Source organism: Drosophila virilis, unplaced genomic scaffold, assembly GCF_030788295.1.
Source record: "Drosophila virilis strain 15010-1051.87 unplaced genomic scaffold, Dvir_AGI_RSII-ME tig00001875, whole genome shotgun sequence".
Lineage (NCBI taxonomy): Eukaryota > Metazoa > Arthropoda > Insecta > Diptera > Drosophilidae > Drosophila > Drosophila virilis.
The window spans coordinates 194,066-206,289 of record NW_027212865.1 but is presented as its reverse complement, the minus strand read 5'-3'; positions in this window follow the sequence as shown (position 1 = coordinate 206,289).

Genomic DNA, 12,224 nt, shown 5'->3' with positions numbered 1-12,224 from the left:
TGGCCACTAGTCAATCTGATATGAGTCTACGAAATGTTCTTCACAGATGTTTTCTTCCTTTGAAGTGGTAGGTGTACTTTCCAAGCAGGATTCTATCTCCCAAAATCTTCGAACCAATTCATCAGCACGTTCTTCAGAACTTGACTCAAGTTTGCCCGCAGTATGCCTTGCCATTAACATAGAACCACTCAAGCGGGGTCCGCCTCCAGACTCGAGGTAGGCCATCTCAGATATGGTCGGTTAACGGTACCAACTTTGTCGGAGCCAAAAACGAGCTTCTGGATCTCACGCGTCTATTTACAAGTCGTAATCATATTGAGTCAGTGCATAATTTTTGCATGGCTGATTCCATTGATTGGAAATTTATACCTCATCGTTCACCGCAATTTGGCGGCCCTTGGGAAGCAGCAGTGAAGACAGCGAAACATCATTTTTATCGTGCTGTTGGATCTTGTGTTCTCAACTTCGAAGAGTTTCGCACCCTAGTCTGCCACATAGCATCGATAATTATTTCCAGGCCATTGTTTCCTCTTTCAGAAGATCCAGCAGATCTGGATGTTCTCACTCCAACTCATTTCTTGATTGGTGGACCCAGCTCATCGTTCTTTGAACCTGATGTGACGCACCTTCAATTCAATCGTCTGGATGGTTGGCAAAGCGTAACGTACCTCCAACAACTGTTTTGGTCTCGCTGGCGTGAAGAATACTTAACACTGCTTCAGCAGCGCTCCAAATGGCGTACTCCGAAACCAGGCCTATGCGTCAACGACAGGTGGCCACTGGCGAGAATCACAGAGTTTATCGTGGGAAAGGATGGTGTCGCTCGAGTAGCCGTTTTGCGCACCGCAACAGGAGAAACGAGAAGAGCTGCAAACAAGCTATGCCTATTGTCCATCAGGGAATCTGTTGAAAGCCCATGCCTTCCCACGGGGGGAGAATGTCTGGTTACGCAGCCAAAACAACTGGAGCGACCTCGCAACTGATAAGAGCAGCATCTTAATTTTATCTTATAATACTCGAGAGTGCCTAAATTTCGCTCTTAAGAATTCATTTACATAGAGCTGCCGCACTTCGCTGTAACGATCGTTTTATAGCCCTAGCTTTACTTATGCGAAGGCCTCGATGCTGCGCATCGAGTTAGTTAGGTTCGTTCGCTTCATGCATTTGGTACGCATCGGCCACTTGCATTACTCAAAATTATAACTAATAATTGTCTCTTCGCTAAAATTGGCACGTACTAATTCGGGTTCGCTTGCCTATATACAAACAATTGTTCTTAAATAATAAGTACAGACCAATTCGGGTCTGCCTGCTTCTCGTAACTTTCAGAAATATAAAACAATTTTGAACACAAAAAATAAATAGTTAATTATTTCTATTTGTGAAAGCTATTGAAAAAGCTCAAAAGCGCAACAATTAGTGTATTCTCAAAAAGTCAATTGCATTTAAATTGTAGGTTAAATTGGTTGGCAATAAAAGTTGGGTTATTAACATGATTTATGCCCCGCTGCGGTGATAGCGATGAGGTGTCAATAGGTATAAAAAGAGAGATACTTGACATATATATAATATTCTAGAAGCAACATATCTAGTTTAGTGAATCCAGCTTATAATATTTAACAAAATTGCTAAAAAAAAAATAGGATGTCGATATCGATTTTAATCGATTGCTAAACTTGATCTGCACAGGAACTAGGAGGACCTACATCTAAAATTTCAAGTCTCTAGCTCTTATTGGTTCTGAGATCCTTGCGTTCACAGACATGGGCAGATCGACTAGGCTATTGATGCTGATCAAGAATATACATACTTTACGGAGTCAGAGATGCTAAATTCTGCCTTTTACATAAGTTTGCATTTTGCTTAAAAACAATATACCCTTATACCCATTTTTAATGGGTTCAGGGTATAAAAACATGCAAAAAGTTGAGACGCACTCTAGCAAATAAAGCCGGTTTCATAACTCTGTTCACAGTTGCTATCCTTCTTACCTGTGTATTGCACGTAATGAAGAAATATAAGAAAAATATAATACTGCAACTGAACAAAGAACAAGAGAGACCCAAAAAAAGAACCAGCACTTATCCAAATACAAAATACAGATGCCGACAACCTAAGGTTCAACAACATACCGTTATTCTGAAGATCGCTTGACGACAAGCTTAAATCAAAGGGAAGAGTGATCAACAATTAAATTCATATCGTCCCAATAAGAAGCATTGTAACACCTCATAAGAAGTGCAGCAAAATGCTGACCTGGTGTCTGTGCCATTTCCTCCCCGCGCCGATTGGCAATCGCCAAGAATTCCAAGAGAAATTGCCCAACGGGCCAACAACATCAGCAGTCTCATCAGCAAGTCTTGCTTCCATACAAATTATATTATCTTCATCGTTTAATAGACTTTGGTATTAACTTGTATCCCAATTTCGAGAAACAATTCTCACTAACCACAGATGCCAGTAATATTGCCATACAAGCAGTGTTATCACAAGAGCATAAACCGATCCATGCAAGCAGAACACTGAACGAACACGAAATAAATAGAAATAGAATTTTTAGCTAGCCCAATGTGAAGCTACAAACGTGGAAAACCAAGCTAAATTAGTTTGATTACCACATCAAATATGTGCCTGTGAAGGAATATTATGTAGCAGATACTTTATAACGAATTAATATAGAGGAAAATCTATTAGGCGAAAGTCCAGAAAGCGTAGCCGCAACCATACACAGTGCACAGGAAGACAACGTAAACCATATTCCTATCACAGAAAGACCTATTAATTATTAGAACAGGCAACTAGAGTTCATAAAACTACTAGTAACACTACAATACTTTCACAAAGTAAAAACTAATAAACGAGAAAGATGGGCTATCTTCGGCACGCCAAAGATCTAATACCCTTGCACACCCAACCTTTTCATAATGCTCATAGTGCTTTGCCCCTATCTAAAACGTACCTGGACAATAGTAAATGCCGAATTTGGTCAAGATATCTTGATAAACAAAATGTTTTTTCATACAACTTAATTTTCGACCGATTAGTTCCTATGGCAGCTATATGATATAGTGGTCCGATCTTAATAGGATTTTGCATATATATGAGGAGCATAGTAAAACTAATAAATGCCGAGTTTGGTCAAGATATCTTGATAAACAAAATGTTTTTTCATACAAAAACATTATTTTCGACCGATCATTCGTATTGCAGCTATATGATATAGTAGTCCGATCTTAATAGGATTTTGCATATATATGAGGAGTAAAGTAAAACCAATAAATCCCGCGGTTGGTTAAGATAACTTGATAATCAAAATGTTTTTTCATCCAAAAACTTCATTTTCGACCGATCGTTCCTATGGCAGCTATATGATATAGTGATCCAGATCCATAGATCCAGCTCACATATGTGCTGCGTGCAACAGAAAGAGGGAGTTTTGCAAAGTTTCATTAAGATTAAGCCTTAAAGCTGAGGGACTAGTTCGCATAGAAACAGACAGACGGATAGACGGACAGACGGACATGGATATATCGACTCGGCTGTTGATGCTGATTAAGAATATATATACTTTATGGGGTCGGAGATGTCTCTTCTATGCGTTACACATTTCACGACAAAATTATAATACACTCTGCAAGGCTATAATGACACTTTACAACATGTTAATTTATAAAAATTACTAAATATCAAATCTTTAACTTGGTTAAAGACACGACACCAACGAAATTTTAATCATTTCCCAAATTCCACGAGAGATAATCAAAATTTTTTTCTTTAAAATATTTCCTTATCCAGATTATGATATTAATATATTAACAGAAGTCATCCCAACAAATACTTCATACAAAACCAACAAGCTTACACGGCAAACACAAAATAATTAATTACGAATAAATGCATAACAGGAATTTTGACTCAAGCCATAAACAATTTTGAAATCAATTACGTCGAGCCTAATATGCTCATTATTTGGTATCTACCCAAAACACTTTTGAGAGAAAATTGCATCAATTAAGAAATAATAATGGAAGGTAACAACCTTATAAAAGGGTCAAGCTTTTCAATCCAATTAGATGAAATAATAATCACAGTCACACTACTAGATTATACAAGTTAGCAACAAATAAATTCATACAGTCCCAATAAGAAGCATTGCAACACCTCATAAGAAGTGCAGCAAAATGCTGACTTGGTGTCTGTGCCATTTCTTCCACGCGCCGACTGGCAACCGCCGAAAATTCCAAGAAGAATTGCCCAATGAGTCAACAATATCAGCAGCGACGCCGCTGCCAACGCCGCTGCCGCTAAGCCACAGGTTGCAAGGGCTAGAATTGATTTAAGTTTATTCAGTTGCAAATTAACATCAAATAAAGGAAGTCTTGCTTCCCTAAAAACTGTATTTTTTTCATCGTTTAATAAACTTTGGAATTAACTGGCGCCCGAGCAGACCGGCTCGTGTTACAACAGAACAAAACGCTTCTACTTGCGCGTTAGTCGGTTATATGATTGCAGCCACGGTTAGCCAGATTTTGCCGCAACAACTGCCGACACTAGTAAAGCAGTTAGTCAACCCCTCTAGGGAGTTTAGTGATGTAGACGACCAAACAATAACTGCCAACCACAATTAATATGACTTAGACTGAGTTCCGAACATAGTTAAAAGCCTCAGAGAATTCTCCGGTAATCCAGCAGAATTTAGCTCATGGAAGAAGAGTGTAGATCGTATACTCTCAGCCTATGCAGCTGAGGCAGGTTCGCCAAAATACTTTGGCATATTGCATACAGTGAGAAACAAAATCACTGGCAATGCCGACACGGCCCTCGAGTCGTATAATGTTCCCCTAAATTGGAGCGCTATCTCCAAATGTCTCACGCTGCACTGCGCACACAAAAGAGATCTGGGAACATTCGAATATCAGATGACAATGTTAGTGCAAGGTAACAACCAAACAGTAGAAGAATTCTACCAGGTCGTTTACAACCACTTGTCGCTGATATTAAATAAAGTAGGCTGCATGGAATTAAACAGGGAATCCGAAACCCTTGTGACAAAAATATACCGAGCTAAAGCATTAGATACCTTCATTAGAGATTTGAAGGGAGATTTACCACGGATTCTTGGAATAAAGGAGCCAGCAGATCTACCTTCAGCCCTTCACTATTGTTTAAAACTAGAGAATCAAAGCTATCGCACTAACTTGGCTTTGAATAGAAATCAACAGACACATGCCAGAAACCCAAATAGAAATATACCACCACCTACACTGCCACCTCGAACAGCTCAGCCTTATTTCGCTCAAACTTTTAGGCCACCACCCATTAGCTTCAGGCCCCAACTCCCGATCCATACACCTTGGCCAACCAATACAAACCATGGACCACCGACTTACAACAATAATGGACCGATTCCACAATATCCCAACCAACGAACCTACCAGACACAACCACAACAGGTATACATACCCAATAGACCTTCTGCACCAAAACCCCAACCACGTCCTGAGCCAATGGACGTGGACCAAAGCATCCGCACGAGGATGATAAACTACATGAACAGACCCAATTTTGAAGTAGGGAAAAGACCTCCACCACCAACAAACGCCACGGACAAAAAACAAAGAAATTTCAACATACAAACAGGAGAAGAACAGACGGAGACAGAAAACACCGACAACTATGTGACTATGGAGGAATACGTACAATCAATGCTAAATTACGAACAGCAGACTGAATACGAACAACCATTAAACGAATACGCCCAACAAATTGAAGAAACAGATGACGGACAAAATACCCAATACGAACACTCAGACATTAATTTTTTAGGATAAAGAGCTCCTCTCTTCCTTACGTAGAATGTAAGATGGGGAGCGGAAAATTACTCAAAATACTAATAGATACAGGATCAAACCGAAATTACGTCCAACCAAAATTCGTGTCCGAGCCTATTCCAAACGAAAAACCCTTTGAAGCCGTCACAGTCGGCGGAAGCATTAAAATTACACACCACAAGTTCGCTAATCTTTTTAATAGAAACGATATAAAAATAAAATTCTTTCTCTTACCCACCCTAAAATCATTTGACGCCATATTAGGTAACGATAGTCTAAAGGAACTAGATGCTGTGATACAAAGCAGCAAGAATCTACTAATAATCAAGAACAACATTTGCATACCCATTAAGCAGAAAAAAATAGAGGCGGTCAACACGGTAATACCACGGACAGAACATATGACAAACGAACAAAAAAATAGCCTTAATCAACTAGTTAAAATGCACCCACACCTATTTGCCAATCCGGACGAAAAACTGACATACACAACCAACGTCAGAGCAAAGATTCGAACAAAAAACGACTCCCCCATATATTCAAAATTTTACCAATTTCCAATGTCTTTAAAAGACGAAGTACACAGCCAAATCAAAGAACTTTTAGAGGACGGAATCATCCGACCCTCCCGATCCCCGTACAATTCACCTGTGTGGATTGTTCCGAAAAAATTAGATGCCTCCGGGCAAAAGAAATATCGCATGGTTATAGACTACAGGAAACTAAATAAAGAAACTACCGCAGACAAATACCCTATACCCGAAATCAACGAGGTACTAGCACAGCTAGGCAATAACAAAGTTTTCTCTGTCTTAGATTTGAAAAGTGGCTTTCATCAAATACCCCTTAAGGAGTCAGACATAGAAAAAACTGCCTTCTCCGTTAACAACGGAAAATACGAGTTTACACGACTCCCATTCGGTCTCAAGAATGCGCCCTCAATTTTCCAGAGAGCTCTTGACGACATCCTTCGTGAGCATATTGGAAAAATATGCTTCATTTATATTGACGATATCATTATCTTTAGCAAAGATGATGAATCGCATGCGCAGCACCTCGCCGCCATATTCAGAACTCTACAAGAAGCCAACATGAAATGTCAGTTGGACAAATGCGAGTTCTTTAAAAGCAGAGTAGAATTCCTGGGATTTGTCATCTCAGACAAGGGGATAGAAACTAATCCAAACAAAATTGAGACAATAAGAAAGTACCCACTTCCAAAAACACTCAAAGATTTAAGATCGTTTATTGGCCTTGCCAGCTATTATAGGAGGTTTATAAAAGACTTCGCTAAGCTAGCAAAGCCCCTAACCTCTCTTTTAAGAGGGGAAGATGGACGCGTGTCCAAAAATCAATCAGCTAAAAAGCTCATTAATCTCAACGAAGAAGCGATCGAAGCATTCAATAAAATAAAAAATTCCCTAGTTTCGAATGAGGTAATACTTCATTACCCAGACTTCAGCAAAGAATTTCATCTGACAACAGATGCATCCAACTTTGCTATTGGGGCTGTCCTATCCCAGAACAAGTGACCCATTTGTTTCCTCTCTAAAACTCTCTCTAAAACAGAGGAGAACTACGCCACCAATGAAAGGGAAATGTTGGCAATAATTTGGGCCTTAAAAGCCCTCAAGAATTACCTCTACGGTAAAGAGAGTGTAAAAATATACACCGACCATCAACCCTTAACCCACTCTCTTAGCAGTTGGAACGGCAACGATAGGATAAAGAGGTGGAAAGCTTACCTAGAAGAGTTTGATTACGAACTCCTCTATAAGCCAGGTAGGGATAACATTGTAGCCGATGCGCTATCACGTATCCCCGTGATCAATAATATTGGATCAGTAGCCTCCACCCAGCACAGTGCAGACAGTTCAAGCCACAACTTAATTCCGAGCATAGAAGCTCCAATCAACGTATTCAAAAACCAGATATTTCTCAGTAGAGCCAACGAAACAAATTACGAATTCCATATCCCATTCCCAACATTCCATAGGCATACAATTACTCGACCAAACTTCTCAGAGCACGACCTTACGCAAATACTGAAAGCTCATCTAAACCCATCCGTAATCAACGGAATAATAACTTCAGAAGAAATAATGAACCAAATTCAGCAGATATATCCCCAACATTTTAGGAACTTCAAGATTAGATTCACACAGTCTCAAGTAAAAGATTTAACAAATGAAACAGAACAAGATGACATATACACGACAGAAAAAAACTTAGTACTAACAGCAGTAGACAAATTCTCGAAATTAGCTCAGGGACGAATTATCAAATCTAGGGCAATAGAAGACATTAAAAAACCACTTCATGAAATCCTTTTTTATTTTGGCATACCTAAAGTAGTTGTAATAGATAACGAAAAATCCCTTAATTCAGCCTCAATCACTTTCATGATGCAGGACCAATTAAATATAGAAGTTTATAAAACACCACCCTACAAAAGCGCAGTGAACGGTCAGGTAGAACGATTTCATTCAACACTATCAGACATAATGAGATGCAACAAAAGAAAACAGGAATACAGAACATTCGAAGAACTACTTAACAAATCAATATACGACTACAACTACACTATACACTCGACAACTAACAAGAGACCATTAGACATGTACTTCGGCAGAAACGTGACTATGGACCCAGACCAATACGAAAAAGCTAGGAAGGAGAACATTGACAGACTCAAACAGAAACAATCGACTGACATGCAGAATCATAACAAAAAACATAACGACATACGAACTTACATACCTGGTCAAGAAATATTCGTCAAAGTCAATACCAGATTAGGTACCAAACTGTCACCCAGATACAAAAAGGAAATAATTAAAGAAAATAGAAACACAACCGTACTAACAACAACTGACAAAATAATACATAAAAGCAACATAAAAAACTCATAAAAATTACAGATTCCTATTAACGATAACTTTAATAAAAGCAACATGCCACCTTTAAATATTTAAGAAATGCTAAAATTCGCAGATGTATCCATTTTGCATAATGGAACCACTCTGTTTTATATTGTAAAAATTCCAAATTTAGAAGAAATAGAATGCAAAAATACTATAATAAAGCCAGTAGTGAAAAACAACAATATAATACATTTAGAATTTAACGAACTGCTTCATTGTAATAAAACAATCTATGGCATAAACAACAATTGTAAAAGATACCTGTGGTGCCCCAGTGGCAACTTTGATATGCTCTATACCGCGTTCTTGCAAGAAATTCGCATATATGGTTTTGGGCATTGAGTGTAATATGCACGGAAATCAATTTCTAATAAATTGTTCTACTTTACTACACACTGACGGGAACCAATAATTTCTTTTTAGGTCATTAACACACTTGTCTGCCGCTAGATGTCCTAACTTATCGTGTGCTATTCAAATTAATTGCTCTTCCATGCACTTCGGAACATATTGGCCTAACTTGCCATCACCAATAATGTATTTTCTTTTGCGCCCATGATCAGCCCATTCACAGACATTTGTATGTGTGTGTCTGTGTGTAGAGGTCCAAAATCAGAAATCCTAAAATCTTGTTAAATTTGCATCGGGGACAGGCAGGCAGGCAAGCAACAGGCACACAAGCGCATAAATGCTTCTATTCATACACAAAATATGCAAGTATGCGTGAATAGCGAGTCCAAAATATTTTAAATGCACACATGGCAACGCTTGGGTACCCTTACCAACGATAGCGAGCTAAAATGCAAGAATTTCGCATCGACGTGGCAAACCCTTTCTCTATTTCATATTACTCGTGCCTTCAAAAGGGTAGAAATGCCTCAGCATTTGGGAAAAATTGAATTTGTGCGCAGTTTTGGTGCTCGGACAAATACACACACACACACATTGAAACGATCCCTAAACATAGAGAGAGCATTGAGAGCTGAGAGTAAGTGCGAGCGAGATAAAAGTTAACAGCGTTGCCGTTCTATCGTACAAATCATATAGAAGCGAGTGCGCCCAGCACTTTCCTGTAGAGTAAGCGGTTCAAAAATACATCATATGTATATCTTACTCCCTTACTCGCGATTTTGGACCAGATGCCTCCGATAGTTTTTGTGACAACGCTGTTTGTATGGGATGACCAGTCTATATGTTGTTTGGTTAGTGTTATTATCTTATCATATGGTTACATTGATACATTTAAATTTACATTCGATTGGTTGTCCATCTTACTACAGATCGCCCATGATCTTACCATTTTTGGGGTTACAAAACATCTCGCTTATTTATATGACCAATCTGCCTGCTGAATGGGCTCTGAGAGTTTGCCTAACATAGGGGAGAGAACACGATTAACTTCTTCCAACTCTGCCATTGGCCTGTGGTGCCCCAGTGGCAACTTTGATATGCTCTATACCGCGTTCTTGCAAGAAATTCGCATATATGGTTTTGGGCATTGAGTGTAATATGCACGGAAAACAATTTCTAATAAATTGTTCTACTTTACTAGGCACTGACGGGAACCAATAATTTCTTTATAGGTCATTAACACACTTGTCTGCCGCTAGATGTCCTAACTTATCGTGTGCTATTCAAATTAATTGCTCTTCCATGCACTTCGGAACATATTGGCCTAACTTGCCATCACTATCTCTTTTGTATATTATTGCATCTATCATTTCAAATTCAGTCTCGCGACCTTCCTCTATTATTTCTCTAATTTTTACTTTGTCTGTTTGTAAGATTAAGTCCACATCATCTGGGCTAACACCAACCACTCCAATTTTTAGTGCTAAGCTTATAATCGGCTGCTCTTTATTATTCAAAATTTTCCTTATCTTTTGCTCTAATTTCTGCTCTATTGCCATACTGACACAAGGCCTATGTGTAATAGAGTAATCATAGTTTTCCAATTCTAACGACCACCGCGCAATTTTTGGCCTAATAAATTTTCTGTTTAACTTCTGTACTAACGAATTACAATCAGTAATTATTTTAAATGGCCTATGCTCTAAATATGCTCTAAAACGCCGCAATGCTAAATTATGGCTAAGGTCTCTAATTCAAAGCTATGATAACGAGATTCTACTTCTGTTGTTTTACCCGAATAAAACGAAATGGGATGCATTTTTCCATCATCTTGTCTTTGTAACAGTACTGCTCCATATCCGTGTGAGCTTTCATCGGTATGTAACACAGTTTCTCTGTTGGGACTAAAGATGGCTAAGACCGGAGGGTTCGCTAGTGCTTTCTTGAGCGTTTGAAATACTTCTAGCTGTTCTTTCATAAGGAGAAAAGGACCACCCGATTTGAGTACTTCGAGCAATGGTTTTGCTATTTTGGCGAATGACAACACAAAGCACGACTGTAGTGCGATATTTTGTGGAACTGGATAGGTTTTTAACGCTTCTATATGGGAGTCACTTGGTACTATGCCCTTTTGTGTCACCTTCTATCCCTAAAACTCACTCTCTCGTCTTAACGAGAAAGAAGGGCTATCTTCGGCACGCTAAAGATCTAATACCCTTGCAGACCCAACCTTTTCATAATGCTCATAGTGTTTTGCCCCTATCTAAGAAGTACCGGAAAAATAGTAAATGCCGAGTTTGGTCAAGATATCTTGATAAGCAAAATTTTTTTTCATACAAATTAATTTTCGACCGATCGTTCCTATGGCAGCTATATGATATAGTGGTCCGATCTTAATAGGATTTTGCATATATATGAGGAGCATAGTAAAACTAATAAATGCCAAGTTTGGTCAAGATATCTTGAAACACAAAATGTTTTTCATACAAGTTAATTTTCGACCGATCGTTCCTATGGCAGCTATATGATATAGTGGTCCGATCCAGCTGGTATTCACATATGTGCTGCATGCAACAGAAAGAGGGAGGTCTGCAAAGTTTCGTTAAGATAGCTTTAAAACTGAGGTATTAGTTCGCATAGAAACAGACACACGGACAGACGTACAGACGGACAGACGGACATGGCTATATCGACTTTTGTGTTTAAGGCTATTAAGAATATATATACTCTATGGGGTCGGAGATCTCTCCTTCAATGCGTTACACATTTCACGACAAAATTATAATACCCTCTGCAAGGGTATAAAAATATGTATCTCTTCATATTTATCCCTAAATTATGTTCACTGATATGGGCTAACAACTTCTCCAAGATCTCTATGTGTTCCTTTGCTGTTATTATTATATCGTCCATATAAACTACGATGCTCTTATTTCTAATGAGAAAACTAAGCAGTTTGGAAATAAATCTATGATATATGGCTGATCCATTTTTAAGCCCGAAAGACATTCTTAAATACTCGTACTGTCCATGAGGGGTTACGTACTCAGAGTACGGGATTGATTTTCCCTCAACTTCAACCTAGTGGTAACCACTTTTAAAAATTATAATGGAAAAA